This window comes from Schistocerca americana, chromosome 1 (assembly GCF_021461395.2).
Source record: "Schistocerca americana isolate TAMUIC-IGC-003095 chromosome 1, iqSchAmer2.1, whole genome shotgun sequence".
NCBI lineage: Eukaryota > Metazoa > Arthropoda > Insecta > Orthoptera > Acrididae > Schistocerca > Schistocerca americana.
Genome location: NC_060119.1, coordinates 693,747,762 through 693,765,988, shown reverse-complemented (window position 1 = coordinate 693,765,988; position 18,227 = coordinate 693,747,762).

Genomic DNA, 18,227 nt, shown 5'->3' with positions numbered 1-18,227 from the left:
GTCTGTCTGGCAAATATTACTTTTCTTTCTTTCTCGTGTCTGAGATACTGATACCTGCTCGTCCTTTTTGGATAGTTTTGTATTGACAGGACTTATTTTACTCGTCTCAGATAATTTCGTTATTATGTGACGTTTCTATATAATTGAACCATCTTTCTTTATAATATTTTTTCTCTGTTATAGTTTTTCTTACTTTCCGCATTTGTAATGACAAACTAATTTCACCGTTGCGTAAGACACAGGCTATACATCTTTATTTGTTTGTTTTGTTTTACCCATACAAGTTTCATCAGTTTATGATATACCCCAGTGGTTTTTTATTTATTGTTTTGTGTGAAAATCTGGATAACATCTTGTGGAGATTGATATAACATCTTTGTATTTACAAACAGGTCCAAGCTGCATATGAACCACCACAAGATGTTATCCACATTGCCAACAGAAAAATAAACAAAAACCTACCGCATACATGTTATAAAATACTGAGACATTTATGAGTAAAAGCAGCTGTGTCCTGTGTACGGTGGAACTTCTGTCCAGTTTATCCTACTTTAGTTGGATCCATACCTTTGCTTTGCAGTGTAAGGAGACTTTTTTATTGAGTAGTTTGCGTACGTTTGTTTAAAGTTTATAACATTTTCACCAGAGTACGTTCAATCTGGGATAAATACTTTTAATTTTCTAAGAAGTTTTCTTTATAACATTCTATCATTATTCCAACTACCAAAGGTTCCTTCGCTATCAATAATTTTATTTTTCATTTTTACTTACACTTAAACCTCCTTTAATAATAATACCAACTAGTGACTCTCTTCATCCGTACCACTTTCGGAAAATACACGCTCCCACTGTACTTCCATTGAATCTCCTTTCTCTGCCGCTATTTCAGCTGTATCTGAGAGCTACAATATAATGACGCTGAGTAAAATAACGCATTCCGCTTTAAGCTATTTAACAGATGTCGAGAAAAACAGCTGGTTCTACCTTAGGGCAGTGTACATGATTTAATCAATAAATATTGAAATCTAATGTAACTCACTTTATGTACGACAAAAGTCACAGTACGCTGAACCCCACCATACATTTCACCAATACTATAATATTGCGCATTGAATTCAGTAGTTGTAGTTATTTGGAACTGTACAAATTGTTATGAGAAATTAATTAAATGAGACGAATGCGATTAATGAGAAAGTACAAAGATCAATGTATAATGTTTTGGTCAGGTACGGCTATTCTGAATCAATGCCAATGATCAGTTATAACACACGTTCTCCTAAAGATTACAATGAAATTATGAAAGAATATACGTTATCTGGATCTGAGAAATATAGCTTTTTAAACTATGACTAATTTAATCAAAATCAAGATTCTCATTCTGAATAGTTCCCTCTTCAGCGCTATTCTTGCTGCTGCTTTGCATGGTATGGAATGTCGTGAAACAGGCACATACCGAGAAAACTCAGAACTACCTTTGACGGAGATGTTAAAACTCAAGCTAACTGTCTTCGTGTAAGAAGATGACAGAAACAGTATACTTATCCATTTTATACGTTCCCGATGACTGCAATCAAATAATGTTGTAATGCTGTGGAAAGCTACTCTGAAGCTTTGAAAATAGATCTAGCGCGCTAAGGTCTTTCAGATACGCTTTCAATGTTGAAAACATGTGCTCATTTATAAGGTAAAGGCGTACTTCAATTTATGACAGTGAGGGTCTCGATTGTGGCCTTTTACATTCACGAGACTGTTAATATTATGCCGTTCCTAACTGTCACTCACAGACTTATTTTATGGGTGGTATCAGGGTGTACCTCGCTTACGGCAAAGGCAATATCTTACTGCTGTAAAATGTAATATATGAGTATGTAATGTCGTCTGCTAGAAATTGAATACTATTCGAAATGAAAAAGCGTAATAGGAAGCGATGCAATGAACATGAATCATTATTAGTTTTCGTCGTTTTCAGTTACGGATGGTATGGTCGCTTCGTTTCAAATTTCTCCCAGCTACCGGAAAATACGAGAGCTATTTCAGCAGTAGCAATTTGCTTGTACTATTTGTTGCAGGACCTGATTACATTTCCCGCACTGACGAATGGATCAGCAATATGCATTCACTATACCACGCGAGTAATTGAATGCCCAAGTGCGACGTACATTCATTACAGTACATTCATTTCTCCCCGTTAGGCGTGTATGGTGGTGTGCTGTAGGTACAGCTATTGTCCTCCAACTCAGCACCATTTTTGTTTTCGACTACGGTGCCAGAAAACGTGTCTTTCAGATTCTCGCCTAATAATGACATGTTCCGCGTGACCCATATGGAAAACAGTGTGGTTATCCGGTGTTTCATAATACTGTTGGGTTTCAGGTACAGGAACTTTTTGCCGTTAATTAGAAGTTACTTGTACTGGTGGCATTGGGAGAGTGGGTTACGAAATTGTCTAACTTCAGTCTTGCTTCCCAATAAGCTATCTCTTAGAACGGGAGCAGAAATCCCTCTTTCCCTTTTTCTACACCTCGTTAAAGGTTTTTACAACAGAGGCTGTTCCACAACGTCACTGAACTCGCTACCTTCGTTTGTTTTTCAAAGGAACAAAGAGTTAGCACACAAGTGGATGTTTATATAAAATTGTATAAGATATCATAGCAAGGTAAAAGATGAAGATGATGCAAAGTTATTGTTGATGTGAAGCAAGTGAAAAAAAACCTAATAGTAACTGGAAATAAATAAGTTTCCTGCATTGCCTATTATTCATTTCTATTTTATTTTTATCACGATATTAGGCCTTGTGGCCAATTTGAAAAAAAATGTTTAACTCGTTAGCTACATATTTATTAGGTTATTTAGAGTCGTATAATTTCATGGGCAGTCTGTCGGTTTCACTGTGGCCATGATATTCGCTACAGCACGAACATTAGTACAGAGCGAAGCCATTAACTTTTTCTTTCAGGAAGTTTATCACGGCCGTGGACCCTGTTGCAACTAACTTATTGGGAACTGCAAAGACTACAGATTTCATACTAAAGTTCAGCACACGAGTAGTGCCTGAAGATATCAAGGTACGATTTACACGTCTAAACCAGAGATTTCCCTCCTCAAACGATGGAGGAGCTACACATTCACTGTTGCGACCATACAACGTTGACATGTTATCATGAAGTGTGCACTAAGCTGGCAGAGAAGAATCAGCGCGTTACACATCTACTCAAACTTGCAGTCATCGCCACAGCCAAATTGAGAGCAGAAATGTCGACTTTACAGTGAGGAAAGAAAGATATTCAAATCGAAAACTAAAAATTTGGAAATACATGTAGAAGGAAACGCTTACGACGTCGCCAGTGCTGTTGAAGAAAGAGGATTTATGTTGTTGTGGTCTTCAGTCCTGAGACTGGTTTGATGCAGCTCTCCATTGTACTCTATCCTGTGCAAGCTTCTTCATCTCCCAGTACCTACCGCAACCTACATCCTTCTGAATCCGCTTTGTGTATTCATCTCTTGGTCTCCCTTTACGATTTTTACCCTCCACGCTGCCCTCCGATACTAAATTGGTGATCCCTTGATGCCTCAGAACATGTCCTACCAAACGATCCCTTCTTCTAGTCAAGTTGTGCCAAAAAATTTTCTTCTCCCCAATCCTATTCAATACTTCCTCATTATTTATGTAACCTACCCATCTAATCTGCAGCATTCTTCTGTAGCACCACATTTCAAAATCTTCTATTCTCTTCTTGTCCAAACTATTTATCGTCCATGTTTCACTTCCATACATGGCTACACTCCATACAAATACTTTCAGAAACGACTTCCTGACACTTAACTCTATACTCGATGTTAACAAATTTCTTTTCTTCAGAAATGCTTTCCTTGCCATTGCCAGTTTACTTTTTATATCCTCTCTACTTCGACTATCATCAGTTATTTTGCTCCCCAAATAGGAAAACTCCTTTACTACTTTAAGTGTCTCATTTCCTAATCTAATTCCCTCAGCATCACTCGACTTAATTCGACTACCTTCCATTATCCTCGTTTTGCTTTTACTGATATTCATCTTATATCCTCCTTTTAAGACACTATCCATTCCGTTCAACTGCTCTTCCAAGTCCTTAGCTGTCTCTGACAGAATTACAATATCATCGGCGAACCTCAAAGTTTTTATTTCTTCTCCATGGATTTTAATACCTACTCCGAATTTTTCTTTTGTTTCCTTCACTGCTTGCTCAATATACAGATTGAATAACACCGGGGAGAGACTACAACCCTGTCTCACTCCCTTCCCAACCACTGCTTCCCTTTCATGTCCCTCGACTCTTATAACTGCAATCTGCTTTCTGTACAAATTGTAAATAGCCTTTCGCTCCCTGTATTTTACCCCTGCCCCTTTCAGAAATTGAAAGAGAGTATTCCAGTCAACATTGTCAAAAGCTTTGTCTAAGTCTACAAATGCTAGGAACGTAGGTTTGCCCTTCCTTAATCTAGCTTCTAAGATAAGTCGTAGGGTCAGTCTTGCCTCACGTGTTCCAACATTTCTACGGAATCCAAACTGATCTTCCCCGAGGTCGGCTTCTACTAGTTTTTCCATTTGTCTGTAAAGAATTCGCGTTAGTATTTTGCAGCTGTGACCTATTAAACTGATAGTTCGGTAATTTTCACATCTGTGGACACCTGCTTTCTTTGGGATTGGAATTATTATATTCTTCTTGAAGTCTGAGGGTATTTCGACTGTTTCAAACATCTTGCTCACCAGATGGTAGAGTTTTGTCAGGACTGGCTCTCCCAAGGCCGTCAGTAGTTCCAATGGAATGTTGTCTACACCGGGTGCCTTGTTTTGACTCAGGTCTTTCAGTGCCCTGTGAAACTCTTCATGCAGTATCGTATCTCCCATTACATCTTCGTCTACATCCTCTTCTATTTCGATAATATTGTCCTAAAGTACATCGCCCTTGTATAGACCCTCTATATACTCCTTCCACCTTTCTGCTTTCCCTTCTTTGCTTAGAACTGGGTTTCCATCTGAGCTCTTGATGTTCATGCAAGTGGTCTCTCTAATTTTCCTGTGGGCAGTATCTATCTTACCCCTAGTGAGATAAGCCTCTACATCCTTACATTTGTCCTGTAGCCATCCCTGCTTAGCCATTTTGCACTTCCTGCCGATCTCATTTTTGAGATGTTTGTATTCCTTTCTGCCTACTTGATGAAATGAAAGAGGATTTATATAACCACAATAACTTATCTGACGTCACAACGACGTATCAGTACGTACAAGTGTACACTCACAGAAATTAGTCTATGACCAGAACAAAAACTTACTGTGGTCCCTGTGTGTCTCGACTAGTGACTGACATAAGCAATGTGTCCTCTTAACCTTTCTCCGCACGTCAAGTGAGAACTGAAGGCAATGAATGAAAAGTAGATGAAGGAAATTGACAATAAACTGTGGAAAGGCTGCTAGCATCTCTTAGCGATGTTATTTTAAGTTATGAGAATGGATTGAATGATAGGGATATCCTACAATTTACACGAATTCATAAATGTAGGCTGCGCATAATCAGGGCGTAAAGGGCAATAAAAGGAAGATGAACTTATTTTATGGTGGAATGTCAATGAATTAAGGACCTATACAGTAAATTAAGCTAGTGGCACATTTCTGTCACCACGTACTTGAAAGCAATTACGATGACAATATTTACCAGTGAGTATTGTAACGGGCATGCCCCCTACCTGAAAATAAAAGTTCGGCTCATTCAGAGATCCTCAAGAATCTCCTTCGACCTCTAAATATTTTCCTTGTAAGTTTTTAAGGTACTTGAGCTAAGACGATCCTTTTCAACTACCAGGTGGATGAAGCATAAATGACACTCACTCTGTCATAGACTTCAGCCTCACAGGAAACACATTTATGAAGCGTCGAGGTGGTACTCAGTCACCGAATCCTTCCTGGGCTCATCTGTCCAGTCAAATACTGCAACGTGGAAAGTAGATGATATTTCCTGATGTAACCAATTTCTTGCTGGAGTCCATATTATAGTCAGATAAGTGCCATAGATAAAAGCACCGAAGCATAGAGCTAACAATACTCTTTACATTCAACTGACTGGGTAAGTCGAGGCAACCTCCAGGATTGTGTGGCTTGTCCTCGTCGCAGCAGTCATACCACAGGTATACGCCTTGATAAAGCGAAGACTGTCGCTTTGCTTTCAGGCCAGTAAGCAGTTTTGTAGGGATTCGTATTCAGTTCAATAATATGGGGTTATAGAGTGGTAAATGCGAAAACACAGCGTGAAATCAAACAGAACATGAAGCGATCTCTTGGCGATTTTATAAACTCGATTAATAGTACACTTGCGCTGGTGTGCAAAACATAAGGTCGAAAGTAATTTTTGCATGAGTTGTCAGTGCCAAGGATTATGGCTAGACGAAACTTGGACCATACATACAAAGAACTTCAAGGGTATAGTATGGAATATAACTGGAAGAAATACAAAATACGACGAACAGAAATGACGCATTTATTCAAGGACAGCAATTACACTGAGGTCACAGCGATTCATGAAGAGCCAATGGACACTACAAAAGATAGGACATGCTTCTTAATAAGGTGTGTAATCTCCACGGATGGTAGTGCCTGCTCTGCAACATGCGCCCATGCTGGGCACAAGAACAGTTCTTGTGGTAGGGCGTTCCATTCCTTCACCAGCGTGGTTTACAACTGCTGGATTGTCGTTGGTCATGTGAGCGTGCTGCAGAACGACTCCCCAACGCGCTCCACACGTGCGCGATGGGATTTCTGTCGGGAACGGGCAGGTCAGGCCATTCGCGAATATCCGTGGTCCCAAAAGCCCCTCCAACTGCGCTGTGCGTTGCAGTCGCTCATTGTCATCCAAAAAACTGAAGATGAGACGGCATGCACCTGTGAAAAGACGCACATGTGGGAGGAGTACAGTATCACAGTGACTTTGAAAGCTGCCTGTACCGTGATTAGAGCTTTAGAGGTCAGTACTTCCATGCAGCCTTATACCACACCATAACACCTGGACCGCCAAAACAATCATGTTCCATAACGGTCTTGGGTGTATCACGTGTTTGCACCCCTCACCTATGAAGGTACGTCCAGAATCATTACTCAGACTGAATCTGCTGTCATCCGACAAGACCATGCAACCCCACTCCTTGTTGGTCCAGTCCTTATGCTCTTGGCAATATCGGAAATGGTGCTGCCGATTTGTGGGTGACAACAGAACACAACGTACTGGTCTTGGGGCAACGAAACCATCCAGATGTAGTGGTCGTACCTCTGTGGAGCGTGAGATTGCGTGCCTTGTAGTGCTGTTAAAGGGGTTGCAATTGTACCCGCTGTCTGACAAGCATCCCTTATTACCTGTTGCACAATATGGCGGTCATCTGCTACTGTAGTTGCTCCCTTCGGGCAGCAGTGCCTGTGGTTCGAAATGCTCCGCATGCGCATGAAACATTTCTGTGCTACACTTGTCACACTTTTTGTCCTTTTTCCAGGTTCCCGATGAATATTCCCCTGTGGAGCTAGTGTCGCCGGTCCATGTAGTAATGAAGACCACAACCACAGTGCATCGTAGCTGCTTATTTACACTGCCTTTTCCCCTTCCTTCAACTGCCTCACGTTGCGGGGCCAGCCTCATTTGGCGTTAAAGCAACGCTGACCTCACGCCATGTACAACTTCCAGTGCACGAGGCTTGGGCCAAGATGCTCCCGCAATTTCCTTCATTTAGACAGAGTAGTTAATACCCAATTTTATTGATCCCGTCATTAAGTTTTGCAGAATAGTGTATTTACACGATAACAAGAGACCAGAAGCATTTCCAGATGTCGTGGAAAGTTACTGTCCGTCCATGTACCACGACAGTCTTGTGCGCAGGCGTCTGAAAATCTCTCTCGAATTTCAGACGAAAACGACGGTACGTTCAGGTCACATTAGGCAGGATTCCTTCTGTCATCGTCGCAAGAGACAAGCGGAGAACGGCAGTTGAAATGTCAGACGCGAAAATGGCAGACTTATTTTTCCTTCTGTGAGCTGCAAATGCGTTCTCCGCAATTCTGGTGACGACGAAATGATTTTCTATGTGGAACTTTTCCTGAAGAGCCAAAAGCATTTTCTACAACCAAGGTCTCCTTCAAGGCAACCATATTTGGAAAAAACTTTGAATGTGTAGACAGGACCCAAGAATCATCACGTTTCATCAAATGGAGCTATAACGTTCCAGATAGCTTCTCAAATCTCAGACGTCTATGATGTACATATGCAAACTAAAATGATGAATGAAAATTTGTGCCGAAGCCAAGACTGGACCTAGGCCTCTGGCTCATGAAGCAGATGCACTAACCACTAAGCCACCCTGGCACACTGGCCTTGCGCAAGGGCATGAGCTACCCTAGCGTACCTTCTTCCTCAAGCCAAATTCCCATTCGCGCCTCAGCCCACTTGGTATTCCCCCTACAATCGAACAGCATTTCAGAGGTTCTGCAGCTGTATTCGAATAGCAGTTCAGGAAGGAGGATCCTGCCTGAAACCCAAACAGGTACCTTAATCAAATGGAAGTATATGGTTCCAGATACCTTTTCAGATCCCAAATATCTGTTATGTATATATAAAAACTGAAGCAACAAATGGAAATTTTGTAGCAGGACCACCTGAGACGTGAATGGGAATTTGGATTGAGGAGGGAAGCATGCTAGGGTAGTCCGTGCTGTTGCGCAATGCCACTGTGCCAGTGTCGCGTGATGGTTAAGGCATCTGTCCACTGAACGGGTTATCCAGTTTCGAATCTCGACTTTGGTACAAATTTTCATTTATCACTTTAGTTTGCATGTATATTGGCTTGATGTATACGTTCCTAGCGGTTTTCCTAAAGTTTTAAGCATAACAGGTACACATAACAGAGACTTTGTCAGTAATATATAAGAAACTATCAGCCTCGATTGCGGTAATGATAGTTTCTTATATATTTGATTATCACGATTTCTGACTGTGCTGCAATGTTGAAAGTACAAAAATTTGTCAGTAATACTTTGTCCTTCAGTATTTACAACAGTCTGCCAACAATGGGGAAATTTTCGAATCCGCGACCGTTGAAATCACGTGATTTTGAGGCGAACAACTCGTCGAACCATCTTCGGCCATTCTCGTCCGAAAAGGAAATTCCTTGAAGGTTGATCGATAGAGAGCGGAAAAGGTGAAAATCTGAGGACGTAAGATCAGCAGAATAAGCCGACTCCTCTATTGAGTTTTTTGTCAGCCTAGCAGAATGCCGTTGGTTGTTATAGTGCAGGAGCATCGTTTCACGCAATCTTCCTGGTCGTTGTTCTTGGATTACCTCTGGAAGACTTCTCAGTTGTTGACAACAAACGTCAGCAGTGATGGTTACAGCTAGGGGAAACAAACTGGAGTACACCACACTGTCACTGTTCCACCAGATGCATAACATTGTTTTGTGGATGCGCGCAATTCTTTGTAATGGGAGTTGCTGCTTTGGTTTGGCTCAATCATTCCATTTATTTCCTTGTGTTGGCGTGAAGACACCATTTCTCGTCACCAGTAACGGTATAGCATAAGAATGGATGGTGTTATTCACAAGGCAATTGATGGTGAACAATCAGAGACGAACATAAGGCCACCCATTCATTTTTGTGAGTTTGGCTTAGAGCATGTAACACCTATACATACGATTTTTGAACCTTTCCGATTGCATGCAAATGTCACACGAAGGTTGGAATGGTCAGAGTTCATCACATTTGGCAGTTCTCGAGTACACTGACGTGGATCTTCGAGGATTAATGCTTGTAAACGATGTTCATGAAACCCCGAAGAGCTTACTGGACTTGTAGAGTCCCTAATGTCAGAACGATCCTCCTTAAAACGAGAAAACCATTTACTTGCCGTGCTGCGTCCAGTGCCATTATCCCCATGCATGGCGTAAAAGTTTCTGACTGCCTTCGCTGTTGTCACTCTTCAAATGAACTCAAACAAAAGAACGTGTCAGAAGTGTTCCGATTTCTCCAGTTGGCACCCCATTAATAGCGTCCACAGCTGCACTCACAACCTCCAAATCACATAATGACGATATGAAAACTCAGTTTGCAACAGTGAACTACAAATAAAAAGTGGAAATTGCTAAATATACTGCTGGCCATTAAAATTGCTACACCAAAAAGAAATGCAGATGATAAACAGGTATTCATGGGACAAATATATTATACTAAAACTGACGTGATCTGCAACATGCGGTCGTGCATTACCCTGCTGAAATGTAGGGTTTCGCAGGGGTCGAATGAATGGTAAAGCCACGGGTCGTAACACATCTGAAATGCAACGTCCACTGTTCAAAGTGCCGTCAATGCGAAGAAGAGGTGACCGAGACGTGTAACCAATGGCACCCCATACCATCACGCCGGGTGATACTCCAGTACGGCGATGACGTATACACTCCCAATGTGCGTTCACCGAGATGTAGCCAAACACGGATGCGCCAATCACGATGCTGTAAACAGAACCTTGATTCATGCGAAAAAAATGACGTTTTGCCATTCGTGCACCCAGGTTCTTCATTGAGTACACCATTGGAGGCGCTCCTGTCTTTGATGCAGCGTCAAGGGTAACCGCAGCCATGGTCCCCAAGCTGATGGTTCATGCTGCAGCAAACGTCGTCGAACTGTTCGTGCAGATGATTGTTGTCTTGGAAACGTCCCCATCTGTTGACTCAGGGATCGAGACGTGGCTCCACGATCCGTTACACCCATGCGGATAAAATGCTTCTCATCTCGACTGCTAGTGATACGAGGCCGTTGGGATCCAGCACGGCGTTCCGTATTACCCTCCTGAAGCCACCGATTCCATATTCTGCTAACAGTAATTGGATCTCGACCAACGCGAGCATCAGTGTCGCGATACGATAAACCACAATCGCGATAGGCTACAATCCGACCTTTATCAAAGTCGGAAACGTGATGGCACGCATTTCTCCTCCTTACACGAGTCATCACAACGTTTCACCAGGCAACACCGGTCAACTGCTGTTTGTGTATGAGAAATCGGTTGGAAACTTTCCTCATCTCAGCACGTTGTAGGTGTCGTCACCGGCGCCAACCTTGTGTGAATGCTCTGAAAAGCTAATCATTTGCATGTCACAGCATCTTCTTCCTGTCGGTTAAATTTCGCGTCTGTAGCACGTCATCTTCGTGGTGCCGCAGTTTTAATGGCCAGTAGTGTAAACACACAGCAACCGGAATACCAATACGTAAAACATGCACCAATCTAATACATCGAGTTTCATATCTGCTGCTTGCTTTTTGGAGATAATAATGAAAATTCTACGGCTACCCCTCGTCGATGGTCGATCAAATGTGAAAACAAGTTTCAAGTCAGCCGGTGGCTGATCATCCCTGAAATCCCGCCTTTGGCGACGCCGTTTCGCAGGGCTCTTTGCAGGCCGAGTGGCGGCAAAGCGGGCAGTTGGTGCCCTGTGTGCTGAGCCGAGCGCTCGCAAAGAGCAGGGCCGGGAGGCGGGGACGCGCTAACAGGTCGTAATGGCGTCCGTGACGCAATCAGCCTTGCCCGTCGCAGGGAGCCTTCATTACTGCGCTAATCGCGTTTAATGCCGGCCGCCGCCGCTATACATCACGCGTAATACGCGCCACGTCGGCCCGCGTAAAACACGGCCTGCGTCAGCCGCTAGCCGGCGCCGCTCAGCCGATTGAGCCATTAAACAGCGAGCGAAGGCACGCGTGCCGGCCGTTCTTCAGGACGAGCCCGAGGCTACGCCGTGCTGTCCGGGCAGAGTGCGCGGGGCCGAGAACACGCCGTAATGGATTGGGTGCGACCAGGCACCTGCAGAAGCCGGGCGCTACAATGGAAGACTGGTTCATGTTACTCTAAAGTTACTACAATGTTAGTTTTTGACAGAATTCAAAAGAATTTAAATGTATTTGACGATGCTGGTGCTGATTCCGCATTTAACAGTTGACTATGCCACTATGGCTGCAGTGCATTAGGACTTTGAATTTATGAGACAGAGCTGATGATGGTCATTAAAGACCGAAACCGATAATCCGTTAAACAGAAAAGATTGTGACCATAGACGTAAATTAAAGGAAACTTATTGTAATTAAGATATTAGCAAGGTTTACAATGGTACCAGCCGGTGGTGAAACGAATACTTGTGATCGGGGCAATATACACTGACAAAAAAAAAGAATTAAAAAAAAAAGAAATCTCATTACCAAGAAGAAGTTGTGCGGCATAAACGAAAGTGGGTAGACGTGTTTCCACATACATCTGAAAGGTTGTGTGTACTCAGATCTCCCACCAGTCGCATAAGAGCGCCACAGTGAGTATGCAGGTCAGGTCTGCTTTAAATTTCTGCTGTAACCCTTGTGAGCGGTACGTGCCTTTGAGATTGGATGTGGCGAGTTGATGCTGGTCAAGAATGCGTTTAAGGCGACAAAGACGCCTTTATCAGCACCTCTCTGAGTTTGAACGAGGTCATGTAAAAGGGCTGCGAGAAGCTGGATGTTCGTCCTGCGATACTGCAGAAAGACTTGGCAAGAATGTAACCTCTGTACATGATTGATGGCAGCGGTAGCCACGCGAACGTACGGTCGCGAAAACAGGGGTCTCCGGACTTTCACGCGGCACTACAGCGAGGGAAGACCACCGTGTTCTGTGTACGGCTCCTGTCGAAAAAAAAAAAAAAAAAAAAGAGAAAGAGTTCAAATGTGTGTGAAAACGTATGGGACTTAACTGCTAAGGTCATCAGTCCCTAAGCTTACACACTACTTAACCTAAATTATCCTAAGGACAAACACACACACACCCATGCCCGAGGGAGGACTCGAACCTCCGCCGGGACCAGCCGCACAGTCCGTGACTGCAGCGCCTTAGACCGCTCGGCTAATCCTGCGCGGCTCCTGTTGCATCGTACTGCATCTCCCGCAGCAGTATGAGCAGCAGCCTGCGCCACCGTGACACACGCACATCTACAAATGGGTTACTTCAAGGATAGATCCGAGCCACACGCCCCACAGGGTGCATTCCACTGACGCCAAACCACTACCTATTGCGACGTCTGTGGTGTCAAACGAGATCTCGTCGGAGGACAGGCTGGCGGTGTGCTATGTTTTCTGATGAAAACTGGTTCTTCTTCAATGCCAGTGTAGGTTCAAAAATGGCTCTGAGCACTATGGGACTTAACTGCTGTGGTCATCAGTCCTCTAGAACTTAGAACTACTTAAACCTAACTAACCTAAGGACATCACACACATCCATGCCCGAGGCATGATTCGAACCTGCGACCGTAGCAGTCGCGCGGTTCCGGACTGCGCGCCTAGAACCGCTAGACCACCGCGGCCGGCGCCAGTGTAGGTTGTCTGCGTGCTAGACACACAGTACCTTCACCTGGAGTTATGGTCTTGGGTGCGATTTCGTATGACAGAAGGAGGTCTCGTGGTTATCCAACACACTCTGACTGCAAAACTGTACATTAATCTGGTGATTCGACCTATTGTGCTGCCACTCATGAGCAGGATTCCAGGGAGTGTTTTTCAACAGGATAACGCTTCCTCACACACCGCTGTTAACCCAACATGCTCTTCACAGTGTCGACATGTTGTCTTGGACTGTTCGATCAACAGACCTGTCTCCAGTCGTGCGTGTAGACATAGGGCATCATCGGACGACAATTCCAGCGTCATCCACAAACAGCAGAAGCCCTCCCCGTATTGACAAACCGAGTGCAACAGGTGTAGAACTCCATCCCAAAAACTGACATCCGGCACCTGTACAACACAATGCATGCATGTTTGCTTGCTTGCATTCAACATTCTGGCGGTTACACCGGTTATTAATATACCAGAATTTTACATTTGCAAAGGATGATCTCACACTTACATTAACCTGTGATCTTGCAATGTTATTCACTTATATATGTTATCTAGATAAATATATCCATGAAATTTCATTACTATACATTAATTACACAGGGTAACATTGATTCTGCGGCGCGGGATTTATTAATCGATTTCAGGTAATTTTGGTATGCTGAATACGAATATAATATTTTGTTGAATTAACTCTACTTTTTGAGATAAAGCAATCTTTTTGTACTGGAAATTAAATTATAAAAATAAGAGAACATTTTTAAAACGTTTAAAGTTAGCAAAGATTTCAAACAAAGTGCTATAAATGATACAAACAATAACAAAATTAATCATAACAAAAAACATATCAATAAGACTAAGGAGAAAAACTGTTTTGTATGAAATTTTCTTCGGTGTTTTTGGTCCGGAGAGTGTCTCTGCAAGTTCTAGCTGTAGTCTGCCATCATAAGGCAATCCAAACGGTATGTTTATTCCATAATCCTGATGTCCTGATGGAAAGGTTCCGCTTATTCTTCGCTGTAATCGCCCAAGTTGTCAAGAAATTTATCTAAATGACTGTTCAAAAAATGCAATTTGACATTCATATTAGCTCCTAGTATTTTGTCTACTATTTGGGAATATTCTCCAGCTTTGTGATTCCCAAAAAGATTTTGGCGACTGATACAAAGCTAGTCTATGCCTCCAATTCAACTTGAATCATGTGATTTGTGAAATAATCGTTGTTTAACTTGTAAGAGTACGGATTTGTTGCCCATCAAAAATTTCAGCTTTAATTTTTCTATACTGAGACTGAGACTGGGAAATATTGACAAATACATTTGAAGCAATCACCATTCCTATCTAAAGCTTTAACAAAGTGTTTCATAAGTCCAGTTTTAATATGTAGTTGGGGAAGAATGATTTTTTTCCTGAGTGACCAACGGTTCATGAACCATGTTATCTTTTACTATAGTCAGGTTCACTCTCGGCGACCAGATTTTCCTGCTCCAATGTTCATTTTTCGCACAAATATCCCCCAGACAAAGGAAACAGGGATATATAGTATATCGACTTTGCTGACCCAATAAAAGAGCCACCATTTTTAAATATACACACAGTGACCACTGATGATGAAGTGAAATTGTCTCTAAAACAAGTTTAACATTTTAATATTCTTCCTTATGAGTAGTTAAATGAGCTATCGGAATCGAAGACAATTTATTTCCGTTATGCAGCAACACACATTTAAAAAATTCTGAGCTCTCAAGGAAAATTCGTCAGTCTTTTGGTTGGTGTACTGGAAGATTCGGTAAATTTAAAAGCCCCGAACTATCACTACAATATACGACTCCATTCGTCTCGTTAAAATATGGAAGAATGTCACGCTCTCTAGTTCGATAGTATGCCAGGCTGAAGGCAATGTTTTTCTTTTAGTGTTGGTGCAAGAAGCTCAGCTGGTTTAAATATCGAATCAGGTCATTTAGCTCACCCTGAGAAAATCCTTGCAGTGTATGCATCCTTGAAATTCATTTTCACTAATGCTTTTATTCTGACTGTCTAACATTTCGACATCATCACAGTAATCGTCTGATACGGAAGTAAATACCGGTTTTGTTAAATCTTCAGTATACAAGATCGCTGACTTAGAAGATTGTACGTTTGGATAACCTCAAGAGCGCATTTGTATCGATTCATGCCTTTTACATTCACGGCCAAAAAAAAGCAGCAATCATAGAGATTGTTTCTTGGCTCAGTCAATGACATCGGTATTCCAAAGGCAAGCCCCTTTCATCCCCCATGACTCCAATATCGAAGTTATTCCACGAAAGTTTTACAGTCGTTATGTGGGGCCCAAGATTTATCTTGTTGTCTAAGTTGTTTTCCAAAATATGCCCGATAACTTTGTTTTACAAAATCATTTATATTCCGTCGCTGCTTTTTCTTGACAATATTTGCCACACATGTAGCAGAAGTTGTCTTGGTTAGTGAAACAAAACTTCCGTAAAGAGTCCGCACTTTCTGTAACAAAAGCGTCCAAACAAGAGAGTTGCGTGAAATAACTGGCACAGTACTACATTTGTAGAAAAATTGTAACGAATGAGTAACGAAAGAAGCTTACCTGGACAAAATAACAACGTCTGAGTGGCAAAAAACAAAAGCTCACCTTTGAAATTGCTGATTGTGACGGCGATCTCTGTGAGAAGCAGAGATAATTAATGTAGATTGCCAAATGCGCATGAGGTGCCATCTGTCGGATTCCTGTATCAAGACAAAGGCACTAAGCCATACTGACAAGTGAGTCGCAAGCCGTACTGAGTACAGCTACTTTACTTCGAAAAAGACACGTTAATGAGGATAGGTTAGTAAAAAACGGAATTTTTTGTAGAATGGTTTATCGTGAGAACCAGAGTCTATTGAAACAAAATAATTTTTAGGCTAAGTACTTCATCATCATATATATCTAATTAGACTTCGTAAACTTATGCCGGAGAAATTTTTTTTTGTTCCATTGTGTTACTTTGTGGTGTTGCGATTTTTTCCGTCAGTGTAGTTACGTTTATATTTGTACATGTTGTTGTTGTGGTCTTCAGTCCAGAGACTGGTTTGATGCAGCTCTCCATGCTACTATATCCTGTGCAAGCTTCATCTCCCAGTACCTACTGCAACCAACATCCTTCTGAATCTGTTTAGTGTATTCATCTCTTGGTCTCCCTCTACGATTTTTACCCTCCACGCTGCCCTACAATACTAAATTGGTGATCCCTTGATGCCTCAGAATAAGCTCTACCAACCGATCCCTTCTTCTAGAAAAGTTGTGCCACAAATTTCTCTTCTCTCCAGTTCTATTCAATACCTCGTCATTAGTTATGTGATCTACCCATCTAATCTTCAGCATTCTTCTGTAGCACCACATTTCAAAAGCTTCTATTCTCTTCTTGTCCAAACTATTTATCTTCGATGTTTCACTTCCATACAAATACTTTCATAAACGACTTCCTGACACTTAAATCTATACTCGATGTTAACAAATTTCTCTTCTTCAGAAGCGCTTACCTTGCCATTGCCAGTCTACATTTTATATCGAGACTGGCAATGGCAAGGAAAGCGTTTCTGAAGAAGAGAAATTTGTACATAATATTTTAATATCTGATATATCTGTGTGTAGTGATTTTCAAGTTAGTAGGCAACGGATAGGCAATGTGAAGCAACTAGCAACACTGTCGTAAAAGTTTAAAGCATAAGGTCAAATGATGACAGCAGAGTTTTTTCAAAACATGTCATGCAGTAAAAAGCGTACCAGCATTTAGTGACCATTGTGTGTTAAGTTTTGTGCACTTATCACACACTGCAGGTAGGCCTTAGACTCACAACGTCAGGAATATGTAACAATGGATACAGCTGAACAAAAGGCGAGGCGAGAGTGTCCTCATAGAATTACAGGTAACCTATTGACGATCAAACCGAAGCGCATCATCAGGGAGACTTACAAAGCTCCCCAATAAGCGAGAATCAATGAGATGCGCCCCATTTTTCCTTCTCAACATCGAATCAGCAAATATTTTAAAAAGATTCACTCAATTTCGCATTGCCATATCTCACTGCTTAGTTTTTACAATTTTAGGTGGCGGAACGCACCTCTTCAACCATACAACCTCTCCTCTTTCTCGCCACCCTCCCCCCCCCCCTCCCCCTAACCCCCCATCCATTTAAATCACGTGTCCATTTCTAGAAACTTACAATGAAAAATCATCTTCTATAAAATACTGTCCTGAAATTCATAATTTGTAATAATGAAAACAATAAAACCAAAAGATTTAATTTGAACAACAGGCTCGTTCGTCTGTCCCCGTAGCAGTGTCCATTTACTCACTATTTCTGCTCGATGGATACCGGCGCCAGTTGGTAGTCTCCGTGACTTTGATGTCATGTTTTCAACTGCTGCCAGTCGCAGTGATCAAACAGTTGCACCGCTGGTGTTCGGAGGACGTATGCCTAGTATCAACTAATGAGGCATTTGGCGACGAATGACAATGAAGTACTCCCGACCTATCGGGGTGCTTACAATACCGACTTTTCTGCTATGAACTTAACTGTGACACCACTGACATCATCACTCTACATCAGCACTGATATTTATTGGGCATCAGACTTCCTGGACCTGCTGTGGCTAAATGTGAACTGTGCATCTTGTAAAATCTTGCCTGGCGTAGGGATATTATTCTGAACTGGATACACAGTCAAAAATAACGAAGTGATAAAGTGCATAATGAAGACAATATTGCATAGCAGAAATGCTTCTCTTAATTCAGCTCAGACGGTTAGTTTCGCGATGTTTATT